This window comes from Gobius niger (genome assembly GCF_951799975.1).
Source record: "Gobius niger genome assembly, chromosome: 10".
NCBI lineage: Eukaryota > Metazoa > Chordata > Actinopteri > Gobiiformes > Gobiidae > Gobius > Gobius niger.
In genome coordinates, this window is record NC_136861.1 from 19,784,549 (window position 1) to 19,804,241 (window position 19,693).

The 19,693-nt window shown below is 40.4% G+C and overlaps 2 pseudogenes across 2 annotated transcripts in view; both read left to right on the top strand.

Moving 5' to 3' along the window:
• LOC306969210 (myosin heavy chain, fast skeletal muscle-like) overlaps positions 1-19,693 on the top strand; it is a 37,068-nt pseudogene that overhangs the window by 250 nt on the left and 17,125 nt on the right. The window lies entirely within an intron of this gene.
• On the top strand, positions 59-10,094 carry LOC306969133 (myosin heavy chain, fast skeletal muscle-like; annotated as a pseudogene). Its single transcript, XR_013794288.1, has 38 exons — positions 59-67; positions 543-686; positions 763-919; positions 1,032-1,059; positions 1,137-1,257; positions 1,337-1,429; positions 1,524-1,587; positions 1,829-1,927; positions 2,018-2,340; positions 2,415-2,533; positions 2,607-2,756; positions 2,829-2,999; positions 3,058-3,364; positions 3,543-3,619; positions 3,707-3,794; positions 3,886-4,003; positions 4,341-4,464; positions 4,551-4,687; positions 4,758-5,013; positions 5,116-5,358; positions 5,432-5,608; positions 5,690-5,835; positions 5,906-5,996; positions 6,081-6,470; positions 6,553-6,679; positions 6,752-6,870; positions 6,955-7,151; positions 7,301-7,484; positions 7,565-7,730; positions 7,823-7,947; positions 8,044-8,352; positions 8,431-8,634; positions 8,713-8,838; positions 8,902-9,072; positions 9,148-9,252; positions 9,587-9,682; positions 9,767-9,898; positions 9,995-10,094. The product of XR_013794288.1 is annotated as a myosin heavy chain, fast skeletal muscle-like (transcript).

The window sequence follows — 19,693 nt, forward strand, 5'->3', positions numbered from 1 at the left end:
AGTTCAACAGTTTTTAACAAGTTAAGTATAAGAATGCAAAGTTGTTTTCCAAAACAGAATGCTGATTGTAAAACCTCTTGCACTGTGTTTTGGATAGTCTGATAGAAGGATATTTTATAGAGAATTTAACTGTTCAGTAAGATGCACATACTTTCAGGAGAATCTGGACCCAAGCTCTTTCCTATGACATGTTTATTTTGACTGTGGCTATTAGAAAGAACCAAAAAACAGTTTTAATTAACAATTTAATTAACAATTTGGTAATTTACAATATGATTTTTACCTTGATATCGTACAAAAACATAACAAAAGCAGTTGTAAAGTTGCCATTAAATATCATATGGTACTGTTTTTGGCAGACACACCTCAGCAAGTTGTTTATTTGAACTAACAAGTGGCCACTCTAAATGCTTGAGATCTGAGAGTGATCAAAAGGGGAACTTTTGATAGTTCACCCTCAGATCACAAGCTGCATCAAACCAGATTGATAGCACTATAACCATGCAATGCTGATTTAATGTTTTGTAATGTTTATATTTTAGACTGTAACAGTAAAGGAGGATGACACCCACCCAAGGAATCCACCAAAGTTTGATAAACTTGAGGACATGGCCATGATGACTCACCTCAATGAGCCTTGTGTGTTGTATAACCTCAAAGAGCGTTATGCATCATGGATGATCTATGTGAGGACATATAGAAAAATAAATGTCAGTACAATCCACAAACAACATTTCATAAAATCTTATTCTCACTCTATAGACCTACTCTGGGCTGTTCTGCGTTGTGGTGAACCCCTACAAGTGGCTTCCCGTATACGATGCAACTTGTGTAGGAGCCTACAGAGGCAAGAAGAGGATTGAGGCCCCACCCCACATCTTCTCCATCTCTGACAATGCCTATCAGTTCATGCTCACTGGTGAGATGTGTATAAATGTAATCTTAAAAATACACAAATAAATGCACAATATAGTATTTTTAAGAATTTAGACTTATATTTTAGACTTATATTGCTTTCCACGTTGCTTTAGATCGTGAAAACCAGTCTGTTCTGATCACGTAAGTAATCTGAGAGTTGTAACACCAAACTAAATGAAACAGTGTACCAGATGCATTAATGTTTCCTCCTAAACCAGCGGAGAATCCGGTGCTGGAAAGACTGTCAACACCAAGCGTGTCATCCAGTACTTTGCAACAATTGCAGCTCTTGGAGCAAAAAAGGATGGACCTGCACCTGGTTCTGGCAGTAAAATGCAGGTGAATACTGTCAAATACAGACAGACACATAAATCATTTATGAGGTGGGTAATAACACACCTTAACATCTCTATTTCAGGGATCTCTTGAGGATCAGATTGTTGCTGCCAACCCTCTGCTGGAGGCTTATGGTAATGCCAAGACTGTGAGGAATGACAACTCCTCTCGTTTTGTGAGTATGAGTTATATGAATACATAATTGTAAAATACTTCAAGAAAACTTCAATGGAGATCACATCATATTTTTCCATATTCTTTCCCATCAGGGTAAATTCATCAGGATCCATTTTGGAACTACTGGCAAACTCGCTTCAGCAGATATTGAAACATGTAAGTTTGATGAGCGAACTAAACAAAACAACAACTAAATCTTAAAACAAGTCACAACAAAAAATCAAATTGGGACAGCTCAAAGTAGCAGTGTATAGGTTGTGTTAAAACTGCAGAGCATATAGTAGAGTATAGAGTATAGGTAAGAACAGCATCTATCCATCCATTTGAAATACAGTGTTTGGTGAAGTTTATTAAATTACAGTTAGTTAAACATTAAATACAACATTTTAAACCACAGACCTGCTGGAGAAGTCCCGTGTGACCTTCCAGCTGTCTGCTGAGAGGAGCTACCACATCTTCTACCAGCTCATGACAGGACACAAGCCTGAGCTGCTGGGTATGTCATATCACATAATGCTATAATGCTTAGTACAGCATTGCCTAAACATTTTTACTTAAACTGTATTCTTCTATGTTTGTACTTCAGAGGGCCTTTTGATCACCACAAACCCTTATGACTACCCAATGATCAGCCAGGGTGAAATCACTGTCAAGAGCATCGATGATGTGGAGGAGTTCATTGCAACTGATGTAAAAGAGAAAATACAACTCAAATACAACATGACTATTAACTATAAACAAGATATTAATGTTTCTCAATTTTTGTTCAGACAGCCATTGATATCTTGGGCTTCAATGCTGAGGAGAAATTGGGAATTTACAAGCTGACTGGTGCTGTGATGCATCATGGCAACATGAAATTCAAGCAGAAGCAGCGCGAGGAGCAGGCTGAGCCTGACGGCAATGAGGGTAACGACAAAAAGATCTAGTTGACAGTTTACGTTAGAATATCTTATGTTTAAACTTATATTTGATCGCTTCAGTGGCTGATAAAATCGCCTACCTCTTGGGTCTGAACTCAGCGGACATGCTCAAAGCTTTGTGTTACCCAAGAGTCAAAGTTGGAAATGAGATGGTGACCAAAGGTCAAACCGTCCCACAGGTAAAGTTTGACACAAATATGATGCAACTACATTCTCTACTTTTGTGATTTATTATGTTCTTCTTATGTCAAGGTCAACAATTCTGTCAGTGCTCTGTGCAAGTCTATCTATGAGAAAATGTTTTTGTGGATGGTTATCCGTATCAATGAGATGTTGGACACTAAGCAGCCAAGGAATTTCTTCATTGGAGTGCTGGACATTGCTGGATTTGAGATCTTTGATGTAGGTTTATCACTATTATGAAACAAGCTTTCTCACTATGAAGCTAAATAATAGTTTACCTTTGATTTGTAGTACAACAGCTTGGAGCAGCTCTGCATTAACTTCACCAACGAAAAACTGCAACAGTTTTTCAACCACCACATGTTTGTCCTGGAGCAAGAGGAGTACAAGAAAGAGGGCATTGTTTGGGAGTTCATTGACTTTGGCATGGACTTGGCGGCCTGCATTGAGCTTATCGAAAAGGTAATCGGAAACATTTGTAAAATAAATATATCAAATAATCCATGTTAATACTTGACAGCCAATGGGAATCTTCTCCATCCTCGAAGAGGAGTGCATGTTCCCCAAGGCCTCTGATACAACATTCAAGAACAAGCTGCATGACCAGCATCTGGGCAAGACAAAAGCCTTTGAGAAACCTAAACCTGGCAAAGGCAAGGCTGAGGCTCACTTCTCCCTGGTCCACTACGCTGGTACAGTCGACTACAATATCTCTGGCTGGCTGGACAAGAACAAGGACCCATTGAACGACTCAGTTGTTCAGCTCTACCAGAAGTCTGCAAACAAACTTTTGGCCCTCCTGTATGCTTCCCATGGTGGACCTGAAGGTAAGATCTGTGTTACCACTAATATTATATTAGTGGTAATATAGCCATAGGAGCCATAGGAGGCTTCTATCATAATCCAAAATTTATGAACATTTCTGCTTTGACGGAAAACTAATGGAAACTCGGAGCTTACACAAATGCACAATTATAACTATGAGAATGTATCTATTTTAAACAGAGGCTGCTGGTGGTGGCGGCAAGAAGGGTGGCAAGAAAAAGGGTGGTTCCTTCCAGACTGTGTCTGCCCTTTTCAGAGTACGTTTTTCCAATTTTTGTGTGAAATCACATTAAAAAAAGTAATTGTATTATGATGTACAGAAATAATTGTATTATGATATTCAGGAGAACTTGGGCAAGCTGATGACCAACCTGAGGAGCACTCACCCACACTTTGTGCGTTGCTTGATTCCCAATGAATCAAAAACCCCAGGCATGTATTATCCTATTTTATATTGGCATGGCATATCTATGTGATCCACATCTATTATTATTTAATAAATGTATTATACATTCAACTTCAGGCCTTATGGAGAACTTCCTGGTCATTCACCAGCTGAGGTGTAATGGTGTGCTGGAGGGTATCAGAATTTGCAGAAAGGGCTTCCCCAGCAGAATCCTCTACGGTGATTTCAAGCAGAGGTAACAATATTTATTATAATATTATTAACAAAGTTTATTGCTTTTCACTTGGCACAAGTCACCCTTCACACAGAGGAGGGGATTTTCTTTATATTACTTCAAACCACACACAGTGGTGATAAGCTATGTATGCAGTCATGGCTGCCCTCTGGGGTAGACTGACAAAAACACTGCTGCAGACATCTGCCCTGACCAACACCATCCATTCCACACACAGACAGACAACATTCATCTGGGTCCGAGATGAATGATGAGGCGTTATTATTATTATTATTATTATTATTATTATTATTATTATTATTATTATTATTACGAATCATATTTTTCTCTTATTCAGATACAAAGTATTGAATGCCAGTGTCATCCCTGAGGGACAGTTCATTGACAACAAGAAAGCTTCCGAGAAGCTGCTTGGCTCCATTGATGTGGATCACACTCAGTACATGTTTGGACACACTAAGGTCAATTTTATACGGTCTTAGTGATAATATGTTTGCAGGGATTCTGTTAAAAAACAAATATTGACTGTTATTTGACTGTAAAACAGGTGTTCTTCAAAGCTGGTCTGCTGGGTCAGCTGGAGGAGATGAGAGATGACAAACTGGCTACACTGGTGACCATGACTCAGGCTCTCTGCAGAGGATATGTTATGAGGAAGGTGTTTGTTAAGATGATGGAGAGAAGGTACAGATTAGGTTCACTAAATCATTCATAATGTACAACAAAACATTCATAAAATATTTTCTGCTTTCAGAGAATCCATCTACTCCATCCAATACAATATCCGGTCATTCATGAATGTCAAAAACTGGCCATGGCTGAAGTTGTACTTCAAGATCAAGCCTCTCTTGAAGAGTGCGGAGACGGAGAAAGAGCTTCAGCAAATGAAGGAGAACTATGACAAGATGAAGTCTGATCTGGCAACCGCTCTGGCCAAGAAGAAAGAGCTGGAGGAGAAAATGGTTTCCATCCTGCAGGAGAAGAATGATCTGCTGCTGCAAGTGGCATCGGTCAGCAAGAAATTAAATAATAATTGTACATTATTTTAACTAATGTGAGATCATAACATAGTAATGTTTATGCATTTCTGTGTCTCTATGCATATCATATAGGAAGGTGAAAACCTATCTGATGCAGAGGAGAGGTGTGAAGGACTTATTAAAAGCAAAATCCAACTTGAGGCCAAGCTTAAAGAGACAAGCGAGAGACTAGAGGATGAGGAGGAAATAAATGCTGAGCTGACTGCAAAGAAGAGGAAGCTGGAGGATGAATGCTCTGAGCTGAAGAAAGACATTGACGATTTGGAGCTCACTTTGGCCAAAGTGGAGAAAGAGAAACATGCCACTGAAAACAAGGTCTTATCATTTAAGAGTCACTGTGTAATGATATTAATGAGAATAATAATATGCAATACTGAATTACATACAGGTGAAAAACCTTACAGAGGAGATGGCATCTCAAGATGAGGCTATTGCCAAGCTGACCAAAGAGAAGAAAGCTCTCCAAGAGGCCCACCAGCAAACTCTGGATGACCTCCAGGCAGAGGAAGACAAAGTCAACACTCTGACCAAGGCCAAGACCAAGCTGGAACAGCAAGTCGACGATGTGAGGTTTTAACAGTTTGTCACATAAATAATCAAAACTATTATATTATCTCACTTATTAAAATATCACAATATTTGATAGCTTGAGGGCTCTCTGGAGCAAGAGAAGAAGCTCCGCATGGACCTTGAGAGAGCCAAGAGGAAGCTGGAGGGAGACCTGAAACTGGCCCAGGAATCAATCATGGACCTGGAGAATGACAAACAGCAATCTGATGAGAAGATCAAAAAGTACATCTCACATTTTATCAACTGGCCACATTTAATAACAAGAAAATTAGAAAGTTGTGCTTTCTTTTAGGAAGGACTTTGAGGTCAGCCAGCTCCTCAGCAAGATTGAGGATGAGCAGTCTCTTGGTGCCCAGCTTCAGAAGAAGATCAAGGAGCTTCAGGTAATTAGTGGTGCTGCTTCAGATTTACAGTGTTTTGGTTCAAATGAAGAACGTGTTGATCCTATCATCTATGATGAAATGTAGGCTCGCATTGAGGAGCTGGAGGAGGAGATCGAGGCTGAGAGAGCAGCTCGTGCAAAGGTGGAGAAGCAGAGAGCAGACCTCTCCAGAGAACTTGAGGAGATCAGTGAAAGACTTGAAGAAGCTGGTGGAGCCACAGCGGCTCAGATTGAGCTGAACAAGAAACGTGAGGCTGAGTTCCAGAAGCTGCGTCGTGATCTTGAAGAGTCCACTCTGCAGCATGAGGCCACGGCTTCAGCTCTGCGCAAGAAGCAGGCTGACAGTGTTGCTGAGCTGGGAGAGCAGATCGACAACCTCCAGCGTGTCAAGCAGAAGCTGGAGAAAGAGAAGAGCGAGTACAAAATGGAGATTGATGACCTCTCTAGTAACATGGAGGCTGTGGCCAAATCTAAGGTGAAATTGCTCCTCTGAATGACATGTGCAAAAGTTTCCCCTGTCAATATTGTAAACCTTAAAAAATATTGTATCCTGACAGGGCAATCTGGAGAAAATGTGCAGGACCCTTGAGGACCAGTTTAGTGAGCTCAAGTCCAAAAACGATGAGAATGTCCGCCAGCTGAATGACATTAATGCTCAGAGAGCCAGACTCCAGACAGAGAATGGTATGGTCCTAACCTGAACCGGTTTTAGTTTTGAATCCCTTCTGTTGAGACTAAATGAGGTTGCAATTTTAGGTGAGTTCTCTCGTCAAGTAGAGGAGAAGGAAGCTCTTGTTTCTCAGCTGACCAGAGGCAAGCAAGCTTTCACTCAGCAGATTGAAGAACTGAAGAGACACGTTGAGGAAGAAATCAAGGTATGAATAATCTTATCACTTAGCTGGTAAATTCAAAGATATCTTGAAAAATGACTGATGCACACTGATTATTATTGTCTACAGGCCAAGAATGCCCTGGCTCATTCAGTCCAGTCTGCACGTCATGACTGTGATCTGCTCAGGGAGCAGTTTGAGGAAGAGCAGGAAGCCAAGGCAGAGCTCCAGAGAGGAATGTCTAAGGCCAACAGTGAAGTGGCTCAGTGGAGATCTAAATATGAGACTGACGCTATTCAGCGCACTGAGGAGCTAGAGGAGGCCAAGTAAGTGGAGTGATGGGTCAAATGCAGAGGACAAATTTCCCTACGGGGACAATAAAGTATACAAACAAAAACATTCTTTCAGTAAAACTACAAAGATGAGAGTTTCTTAAGTTGATTCTGTTTGTGTGTCTCTATTTCCTTCATCACAGGAAAAAACTGGCCCAGCGCCTGCAGGAGGCTGAGGAATCCATTGAGGCTGTGAACTCAAAGTGTGCATCTTTGGAGAAGACCAAACAGAGGCTGCAGGGTGAGGTGGAGGACCTCATGATTGATGTGGAGAGAGCTAATGCTCTGGCTGCCAATCTGGACAAGAAGCAGAGGAACTTTGACAAAGTAAAAAATCTAAATAAAACACACAGAAACAAGATGGATGTTCTTTCTCATTCATGCAAACTCAAGTCAAATATTTTCAGGTCCTCTCAGAGTGGAAGCAGAAGTATGAGGAGGGCCAAGCTGAACTGGAGGGAACCCAAAAAGAAGCACGGTCTCTGAGCACTGAACTTTTTAAGATGAAAAACTCTTATGAGGAGGCCCTGGACCAGCTAGAAACCTTGAAGAGAGAGAACAAGAACCTGCAGCGTATGTACACCAACATTTGGAATATATATTACTACACTATATTATTAGTGTAGATGCATAACAAGCAACATTGATGCTTGTTTTCTATTTAGAGGAGATCTCTGACTTGACTGAGCAGATTGGAGAGACTGGAAAGAGCATTCATGAGCTGGAGAAGGCAAAGAAGTCAGTTGAAAGTGAGAAATCAGAAATCCAGACTGCCCTTGAAGAAGCTGAGGTATTTTTTTTTTCATTATAAAATGGTGTTATACATATTTTTTTAATGTTATTTTCATATAAATTAATGATATTACAAATACAATGGCATGTCTAGGGCACACTGGAACATGAAGAGGCCAAGATTCTTCGTGTCCAACTGGAGTTGAACCAGGTCAAAGGGGAGGTTGACAGGAAGCTGGCAGAGAAGGACGAGGAAATGGAGCAGATCAAGAGGAACAGCCAGAGAGTCATTGACTCCATGCAGAGCACTCTGGATGCTGAGGTCAGGAGCAGGAATGATGCTCTGAGAATCAAGAAGAAGATGGAGGGAGACCTGAACGAGATGGAGATTCAGCTGAGCCACTCAAACAGACAGGCAGCTGAAGCCCAGAAACAGCTCAGGAACGTCCAGGGCCAGCTCAAGGTCAGAAAACCGATAAAAGGTCAATTAAATATTTTGTTCCTGAAGAAAATCAGTTTTACAATGTTGCTCTGTGACCAGGATGCCCAACTGCACCTTGATGACGCCATCAGAGGACAGGAAGACATGAAGGAGCAGGTCGCCATGGTGGAACGCAGAAATGGCCTGATGCTGGCTGAGATTGAGGAGCTGAGAGCTGCTCTGGAGCAGACAGAGAGAGCACGCAAAGTGGCTGAGCAAGAGCTGGTGGATGCTAGCGAGCGTGTTGGACTGCTTCACTCTCAGGTTTGGAAAGAACAATCACAGTAATAAATATACGGTACAAAATAAACGAAACAACTATTTATATTCTTATTCTAAAAGAACACCAGTCTTCTGAACACCAAGAAGAAGCTGGAGTCTGATCTGGTCCAGGTTCAGGGTGAAGTGGATGACTCAGTTCAGGAAGCAAGAAATGCTGAAGAAAAAGCCAAAAAGGCCATCACTGATGTGAGTTCACATGTATAGCTCCAGAATACATGGCTGAACTAATTTACAATGACAACATTTCAGGCTGCCATGATGGCTGAGGAGCTGAAGAAGGAACAGGACACCAGTTCTCATCTGGAGAGGATGAAGAAGAACCTGGAGGTCACTGTCAAGGACCTGCAGCACCGTCTGGATGAGGCCGAGAACCTGGCCATGAAGGGCGGCAAGAAGCAACTCCAGAAACTGGAGTCTAGAGTATGTGTGGTCTCTGAAACATTACTCTAGAATTGCATGTACGAAGATGATAACTGTAATATTTCTCTTTAAAAGGTGCGTGAGCTTGAGTCCGAAGTTGAAGCTGAGCAGAGACGTGGAGCTGATGCTGTTAAAGGAGTCCGCAAATATGAGCGCAGAGTCAAGGAGCTGACCTACCAGGTGACTTTTCTTGAGTGACACATTAAGTTCCAATTAATGTCAATGACCAACTTCGTGATGCTAAAAATGTGACAAAAGAAAGTAAACTGGTGTCCTGCAATAAAAGTGTAAAACATTATTCTTCTTATTATTTTTATTATTTTTATTCTTATTCTTATTTTTATTATTATTATTATTATTATTATTATTATTATTAATAGTAATAGTAATAGTAATAGTAATAATAATAATAATAATAATAATAATAATGACAATAATACTAATAATAATAAGATTAACAGTGGGAAAATATTCACTATTGTTCTATTTGAACAGTTTGTTGTTTATTTTACAGACTGAAGAGGACAAGAAGAATATAACCAGACTCCAGGATCTGGTGGACAAGCTACAGCTGAAAGTGAAAGCTTACAAGAGACAAGCAGAGGAAGCTGTAAGTCAATTCAAATAAGTGCTACAATAATTCATAACATTTTATTGAGTGGTTTGGAATATATATTTTCAATACATTTCACAGGAGGAACACGCCAACACTCACATGACCAGGCACAGGAAGGTTCAGCATGAACTTGAAGAAGCTCAAGAGCGTGCTGATATTGCTGAGTCCCAGGTCAACAAACTCAGAGCCAAGAGCCGGGATGCCGGAAAGGTAATGATTTCATAGACTATGTTTTGTTTTTGTTTCTTAGCACATTTATATAAATGTTGTTGCTGTTGAAATGACACTAAAATTGCTCTTTTTCAGTCTGACAGTGCAGAGTGAACAGTAACCCAATTTGGACGCTGTTGAGGCAGTTCATAAAATATGAAGTGACTTAACTTGTTGTCAACATCACAATAAATCTGATAAATAAAAAATATCTTTGCATTTGTCCCTTGAATCCTCGCTCTACTTAACCACTCTTGGTGACTTTTTAGAAGATATTTACCAAGCCAGAATTACAATAGTAAATTTAGAAGTAAACAGAGTATGCATTATCATCTGCTGTCACAAACCAAAACCATTGAAAAGAATTTATGTTTGGCGAAGGGCGAAGGCACTTGTATTAAACATCTCACTGTTTGCAATACGTATATATCTACAGTGTGCGGGAGAATCTTTTCAAAGTTATACGAGCAATACACACAACCTCTCCTATACGCATCAGTTGTTTGGAAAAATATGTGTGAAGAGCCTGCTCCCTAATTAACTAAACCACACAAGGAATAGAAGGAATATGAATGACACACAAAACATAATTTGATGTTATTTATATTCTGAAAACAACACTTTGTACAAACCAAGATAGTTTGGCAACTTCCAGTCTGATGTACATGATAATCAGTACCAACTATGACATTTCTCTAATGTTAACAAGCATACTACAAACTTACAGTACAAGCACATTTACAAGCGTTCTCATCAGACAGGTCCAGCAGTTGAAAATAAAATCACATCCAAACGCAGAGAACTGGTCCTTAAGTAATCTACCGGGCACAAACATCAGCTTCTACTGACACATGAACCTAGCCTAGCAAATGCCTTTCTATTTTCACACAAGCTACCACACTTTAAACTACAATGTGCGCAGTAATCAAGTAGAGTCTCAAGACGGGCCAGTAATCTGATATCTTTCCTATCCATATCAAACCATATTGAGACTGGTTATCATATTTAGAAAGATACATCAAGAGGGGCAGAGGCGTGATATATTGAGGCCCGATGCTTGATTTGATAAGGAAGTTGATTTGACCAGTGTTCAAGAAAGTTCATTGAGGAAAATTGTTTGAAATGTATTTACAGTATTTAGGCTGGCTGTAGCACAGTGACATTTTTCAATGTTATATTGTCTTGATTTTACTGTGGAGCATTTTGGTCACCTTCAGTGCTCTAAAGGGGTCTATAAAAAACAAGTCATTTATAGAAAACTCTTCTTAAATGGGCTGGCCTTGTGCCTTGGACTTTTGCACTCTCCAATTACAACACCCAGGTAACAATCAAATGAGCAGAACCATATATCATATATACCAGGTATTTTTTACGGAAAGATGAAGTTAGCCCTGCAAACGGCTAATCATTTTCATATTGCTATCAAAACATGAACTTAAAATGTGAACAGTTAGTACATAAGGCCAAGTCAAAAATCTGATACCATTGTGTTGCCCCTTTCCATACCATAATGAGGTTGGTAAGTATTAGGAGCTATATTTATTTCAAGGGTGGAGTGTTTGGATTTAAGCCAAGGTTAAATTTGATATTTGTCTTCTGTCTGCCAAGCGCTAGCTAAAAGCCCATACACAGCTTACTAATAATTGAGCATTTATTATTTGCATGTTCTTCCGAAAAAGTGTGCATAGCCCCATTTCGACAGGACCAGACCGGAACGGACCGGAGTGGTTTGAAGGTGTTTCCACAGCCAAAAGTGAACTGCTCCGCTCCAGTCCCAGACCACTTCAGCCCTGGGGCCTGTAGCAGTTTGCAAACTAGACCGGTTTGGGGGGAAAGGGGATGGGGGCTTGTCACTACTCTGATTGGTCAGGCCAACAGTCAGCTTGCATATTGAAAGTTTCTTTTTCTTCACAAGGCTCTATCATGACTGGTTCACAGAAAATATAGGCATTTTTTGCCATCTCTAGTCATAGCCTATGCTAAGCCTGTCACATGAATATAAATGACTTTAGCCACTCCCATAACGACCCAGACCACTTTACCCTAAAGACACTTGAAACACAAACTTGCGGGCGCTGCCCCTCCCTAAATGAACCGGTCTCAAGTGAACCAAACTGGTCTCATCCTGTCGAAATGGGCCTAACGTGTGTGCGTGTGTGCGTGCGTGTGCGTGCGTGTGCGTGCGTGTGTGCGTGCTTGTGTGTGTGTGCGTGTGTGTGTGCGCGTGTGTGTGTGTGTGTGTGTGTGTGTGTGTGCGTGTGTGTGTCTCCTTCATGTGCATGTTCATTCATGTTAAACACTAGACATCTGAAATAGTGAGCGTTCTACAGTATGTTATAAATCACTCTATTAATCATGACGAGCCAAAATTGATATATTCAACAATCTAATCATCAATAATCATCATCTGGTCTACATACTCCAAAACAGGGTTTACCACTAAGATACAATATACAATTTGTGATTCTGATGTCGTCCGTTTCGCAGTTTACCAAGATCTGGTGATTATTTCACGAAACTCCTTCACGGTACAATAAAACATTATTTTCTTATTAAAAAAACAAAACGCTTGTCCTTTACTTAATTGCAATTATTTGCAGCCCTAGTTAACACATTAAGTGCCAAAAACGAAAAAAGTAATGCGTTTTTTTTGTTGCATAATTTCGTAATACTTTGCAAAATAACGCTAAAGTTTTGCGATAAAACGCAATAGTTTTGCGATATAACGCAATAATAATTGTGACATATCGTAATAAATTTGCTAAATAATGCAATCGTTTTGCAAAATAGTGCAATCATTTTGCGATAACACACAATAATTATTGCAAAATAACGCAATCATACTTGGGTAGGGAACGAGGCCGCTTACAGCGCCTTCGGTGAATAGTCTCTACGATATATTCCTCCACACACACTGGAGCATGAATGGGGGAAATAAATTGATCTTTATTTCGAATTTGGTTTAAAATACAAAGAATTAAGATTAGTGCTTGGCAACAGACATGGTATTCATGTAGCCTGAAAGACATCTTATTACGTATTAAGTGAGCTGTACGAGATCTTGAGGAGGGTGTCCCAGAGTCATGAGAGGCGATCTTGGGAGAGAATTGTTTTACAGGATTTCAGATTAGCACAACCGGCCCCCGAGATCAGGAGAGAGGGTCACTCCCCTACCGCTGTCTAGCTGATTGTGGAGGTGTCAGCCCCAGATTCCTGTGTTGGGCAGTCCCACGTCCCATCATATACATCATAATACGTGGGTTATGTAGGCTATGATGGGTTATGTAGGCTAACTGGCCTGAATCAATACTGGCTTGATCAAATATCCACCAACTCGGGGGTTAATGTTGTCGCTTGTCCCCAAATAGCTGCATAAAGGCGGTGCGTCCTACTGCAGCAGCGTTAAGTGTCAGAGGCACCAGCACACGGACAGGCACCTGGTTCGTCCCAAAATGCTCCAGCACCACCCTCCACCCATCCCGTGAAGAAGCGTTGGCTACTCTTGAATTAAAACTTTGGCCTGTCTGAGTACGAAAACGACCATCTCCCAGCACGCACCACCAATTGCCTCTGGATCATTGCATGCTCTTTTGGCCCGGGGATTACACATCTATAGGCCTACTGTAAATGCTGAATTTATGAATTCTTCAACTTTTAAGAGTCAATATGCCAGATAAAGTTAGGTCCCCTGAAAAATGCACGTCTTCCGTTCTCACGCCTAAACCATTTTCTCTGCATTTGCCGTACATCCACTGGTATCCCTGCTGTCCAGAACCGTGCACACAACTATATCATTCTGGTTATGAATTCAACCAGAACTGCCAGTTCGGAGTATTTCTTACGTCTTGAGTGCCCCCTTTGCCCTTTAGCCGACAGGAATATTATGTCTGTTGGCCAGCACTACTCTTAATTATTTGTATTTTAAATCCAATTCGAAATAAAGATCAATTAAATTCCCCCATTCATATTCTTGACGGGATGGGTGGAAGCGCTGGAGCATTTCCAGACGAACCTGGTGCTTGTCTGCACTGCTGCAGAGTGGGGAAGATGCGTAAAGGCGCACGCATGCTGTTTGGGGACAAGCGACAAAATTCGCCCCGGTGGATATACGTAAAAACTATTGCGATCTGGATATTTCATCTGGGCATTTAATCACAAGGCGGCAGAAATTACCATGCACCACGTAAGTTCAGTGTGTGTTTTCAATGCCCCTCCCAGCGGTCCTGCAGCAGCAGCTCTTGGAGAGGATGAAATGAGAGCAGAGGGGATCTCCTACACAGAACAACGATCTCCACACCTTGTGCTTCAGATTGTTCTATATTTTTTTTATCAGAAGACCAATGAGGGCAACAAGCCCTCAACAAGCCCTCATTGGGCATTGGGCAGATGATGAATATAAAAACAACGCATTGCACTGGGGCTCTTAACTCACGGGCATCAAACACAGGTGAGTGAACTGAGCGGTTAGGGAACTTACACACCATACTTTATGTGAGTTTAGTTAATATTGAAAGTGTTATTGATGTTTGTTTGTTTATGTATGTACTTTAATTTAAGCAATAGTTGTTTATTTTGAAAGTATTGCTATATTTGAGGCCAGCCACTACTACTACTTCTAGTACTTCTAGGGGTGTTCCAATTACAAATTGAAGTTTGCTAAAACAAATATTTATATTTCAAGGTCACTTTATTTGTCCCCATAGGTAGATTTGATTTGCAGTGAGATCAGATACAACATCTCCTCTTACACACAAGTGCCATAGTGCAGAAAAGTTCATTCCAATCCCACAATTGAGATAAACAAATACTGTTTTACCTGAAAACATAGGAAACAATCTATAGCTTATTCAGTAGTGTCAGGGACAACAGGGACAATAGGGATAACAGGGACAACGCAACTTTTTTACCTCTTGCTATGGCACCTTGGCACTAAGAATCTGCGTCCAGACGGCAGAGGCACAAATGGAGGAGGCGATCCTCAGCATCTGTACAAAGATTTTGTTTTTCAAAAACCTTAGATTTTTGTAACACTACCCAACAGGTAACACTTGCAAAACTTTGTGGATTTGAAGTGACTTCAATATTTTACTATTTTTTGCACTAAATTAGCTCTGGCCCAAAATTAGAAATACTTTTACACAAAGAGAAAATGACAAGCATGCCTTGATTTATTTTAATGGCACTTATTTGTTTATGCTCTTCAAGGATTTTCTTTTATGCCTCGGAGGGTTATTTTATTCTGTAATGGAAAAGGTACATACCATTAGATTGAACTTTTTTGTGAAACAAAATGTATTTTATTGATTTATGTATAATTGTATAGACAACACTTAAGTGCCACCATGAGCACGGACGCGGAGATGGAGCAGTATGGCCCGGTGGCTATATACAGTGCCTCTCGAAAGTATTCATACACCTTGAACTTTTGCACATTTTGTCATGTTTACAACCCTAAACATAAAGATTTTATTTTGATTTTTTTAACTGAACGTTCACACACAAGTAACAGACAACTGTGAAGTGAAAGTAAAATGATACATGATTCTGTTATTTTTCAAAAAATAGAAAAGTGAAAAGTGGGGCTTGCATAAGTATTCATACAGCATGAATGAATACTTTGTGGAACCCCCTTTTGCTGTAATAACAGCACAAGTCTTTTGGGGTATGACTCTACAAGATTTGCACATGTGGAGACTGACATTTTAGCCCATTCATCTTTAAAAAACAACTCAAGCTCTGTTACATTAGAAGGAGAGCGTTTGTGAACAGCAGTTTTCAGATTATTCCACAGATTTTCAATAGGATTTAGGTCAGGACTTTGACTGGGCCATTCTAACACATAAATATGTTTTTATTGAACCATTCCATTGTAGATTTATCTTTGTGTTTAGGGTCATTGTCCTGCTGGAAGGTGAATCTCCGCCCCAGCCTCAGTTCTCTTGCTGACTCCAGCAGGTTTTCCTCCAAAATGTCTCTGTATTTGGCTCCATCCATGTTCCCAACTATTCTTACAATCTCCCCAGTCCCCGCTGAGGAAAAGCAGCCCCACAGCATGATGCTCCCCCCTGTATATTTGACACTGGGGATGGTGCACTCAGGACGATGTGCAGTGTCAGGTTTGCTCCATACATAACGTTTTGCATTTGGGCCAAAAAGTTAAATTTTTGTCTCATCTGACCAAAGCTCCTTCTTCCACATGGAGCTGTGTCCTCCATATGACTTCTAGCAAACTTCAAATGGGATTTCTTATGGCCTCCTTTCAATAATGGCTTTCTTCTTCCACTCGTACATGAAGGCCAGATTTGTGTAGAGTAAGACTTATAGTTGTCCCATGTCCAGATTCCCCCAGCTCAGCGGCAGGACTTCACAGCTCCTCCAGAGTTATCTTGGGGCACTTGGGTGCATTTCTTACCAGTGTCCTCCTTGTTCAGTTTGTTAGTTTACATGAACAGCCGTGTCTTGGTAAGTTGGCAGTGGTGCTTTACTCTTTCCATTTCTGAATGATGGATTGAACAGTGCTCCAGGAGATGTTTAAATCTTGGGAAATCTTTGTATAACTTAACGCTGCTTTAAACTTCTCCACAGCTTTATCCCTGACCTCTCTGGTGCTCCTTGGCCTTCATGATGTTGTTTAGTGACCGATACACTCCGACCACAGCTCTGAGGGCCTAAAAGAACAGCTGAAATTATACTCAGAGTAGATTACACACAGGTGGCCTCTATTTAATGGTTAGGCCAAGGTGTGAACATTCTGGAGTCATTAGGAATGTTATAAAGGCAATTTAATGCACTCAGAAAATGCTGTATGAATACTTATGCACGCCCCACTTTTCACTTTTCTATTTTTTGAAAAATAACGGAATCATGTATCATTTTGCTTTCACTTTACAGTTGTCTGTTATTTGTGTGTGAACGTTCAGTAAAAAAATCAAAATAAAATCTTTATGTTTAGGGTTGTAAACATGACAAAATGTGCAAAAGTTCAAGGTGTATGAATACTTACGAGAGGCACTGTACCTCTGGAAGCCAGAGAAGGAAAGGATTGAGGCTCAAACCGCCCCTTTTGATGCCAAGACAGCGTTCTTTGTGATTGAAGAGGCTGAGATGTACGTCAAGTGTAAAGTTACCAAAAAAGAGGGTGGCAAAGCCACATGTGAGATTGAAGGTGGCGCTGGAAAGGCAAGTGTTTATACATTTAAGAGTAATTTATAAAATTAACCGTTTTTAACGAGTTATGTATAATAATGCATATGTCTTGTCTTTAGACAGTAACAGTCAAAGAGGATGACATCCACCCCAGAAACCCCCAAAGTATGATAAGATGGAGGACATGGCCATGATGACCCACCTCAACGAGCCTTCTGTGTTGTATAACCTCAAAGAGCGTTTTGCATCATGGATGATCTACATACGTTTTCAATATCTGCAGTAGATCCATAGAGACCAACATAACTACAATCTAAAATGGATTACATAATAAATATACACATTACGCACTCATTACTTGTGTTTTACAGCTATACTATTTCAGACCTACTCTGGCTTGTTCTGCGTCGTGGTGAACCCCTACAACTGGCTTCCCGTATACGATGCAGTTTGTGTGGCAGGCTACAAAGGCAAGAAGAGGATTGAGGCCCCACCCCACATCTTCTCCATCTCTGACAATGCCTATCAGTTCATGCTCACTGGTAAGATACATAGGTTTAAAAGCTTTAGAAAAATGTATATGAATGTAATGTGAAATACTAAAAATTCATATTTCAGATCGTGAGAACCAGTCTGTTCTGATTACGTAAGTACAGAAGACACAGATGACAAAAATAATTGAAAAGGTATCAGTTGCTTTATGATATGCCTGTCCTAAACCAGCGGAGAATCCGGTGCTGGAAAGACTGTCAACACCAAACGTGTCATTCAGTACTTTGCAACAATTGCAGCTCTTGGAGCTAAAAAGGATGCAGCTGCAGCTGGTTCTGTCAGTAAAATACAGGTAAATACTGTCAAATCCAGATAGACAAATATATCAATTATGAGGTGGGTAATGAAGCACCTTAACGTCTCTATTTCAGGGATCTCTCGAGGATCAGATTGTTGCTGCCAACCCTCTGCTGGAGGCTTATGGTAATGCCAAGACTGTGAGGAATGACAGCTCCTCTCGTTTTGTGAGTATATATAAATTTCAGTTTAAAATACACATTCAAATCTTGGAAATTCATTAACATTTCTTTCAAATTAAGGGTAAATTCATCAGGATTCATTTTGGCACCGCTGGCAAACTAGCTTCAGCTGATATTGAAACATGTATATATAACAACGATAAAAAGTTCAAGAAAAGAGAGATACATTGTATAATGTGAGTTAAAAATAAATTAAACAACATAAAAACACTCTTGTACAAAGAGAAAATTACAAGCCTCAAGTTTTTTTTACATGACACTATTCTGTTTTTTGCTACAAAAATGTAATATATTACAGAAAGAAAAAAAATAGACAATTTTAATGTAGATGCTAACTCAAATGGTTTACTTCCACAAATGCTTCATTGTTTACAAATTATCATCTACTAAGGCAACGAAATGTAAATCACAATGATGTGATTCCAAGTAACAAAACATTTATCTTAATCTTTCAAAACATAGACCTGCTGGAGAAGTCCCGTGTGACCTTCCAGCTGTCTGCTGAGAGGAGCTACCACATCTTCTACCAGTTCATGACAGGACACAAGTCTGAGCTGCTGGGTATGTCATATCACATAATGCTATAATGCTTAGTACAGCATTGCCTAAACCTTTTTACTTAAACTGTATTCTTCTATGTTTGTACTTCAGAGGCCCTTCTGATCACCACCAACCCCTATGACTAACCAATGATCAGCCAGGGTGAAATCACTGTCAAGAGCATCAATGATGTGGAGGAGTTCATTGCAACTGATGTAAAAGAGAAAATACAACTTAAATACAACATCACTATAAACTACAGACAAGCTATTCATGTTGCTCAATCTTTATTCAGACTGCCATTGATATCTTGGGCTTCAATGCTGAGGAGAAGATTAACATCATTTTCTATGTCGTATAACCTATAATGCAGACATTACAAGGCCCACTTCATATAGGATTTAAAACGATGCAAATATTTTATTTCCGTAGGATAGTTGGTACACAGTGGTCAATCATCATCCAATTGGAGAAAAAAGAGGGGGGAAATCGAATGGAAACTTTCTCCAATTAATCAAAAACTTCTTTAACAAATGCTGAATTATTGAGATCGTTTTCTAAAATGTTGCACCCCGGATAACCTATATGAACATTAAAATAATATGCTGAAAGCTCCAATGTCAAAGTGAAGGTGCTTGCTATAAGTCCATTGGCTAGCTAGTAGTCAAAGTGTTCCTTGACCGGTCCGTGGACCATGCGACCGCGTCTTCTGTGGGGTGCGCCTCATGCTGGGGCAGGCACGTGTGTTGCTCTACCGGTGGGTGGTCCGCCGCGTCCTGCTTGTCGGTGCACCTAAGCTGGCCCCGCCGAGTCTCTTGCTGCGCCAGTGGGAACCGCTAGACTAGTGGGTCTCAGAGGTGGGAGACTCGAGTCAAGTCAGACTTGAGTCGCAATTTTCGGAACTTGAGACTTACTTGACCAAAGCTCCAAAAAGACTTGACTTGACTTGGAACTTGCTGTTTGTGACTCGAGACTTAACTTGGACTTGAGGCCAATGACTCTCAATGACTTGCTGTGACTTTATATTTATTATATATTTTAGTGAAACTGTCGAAAGATCGGGATTCATTTCGTAAAA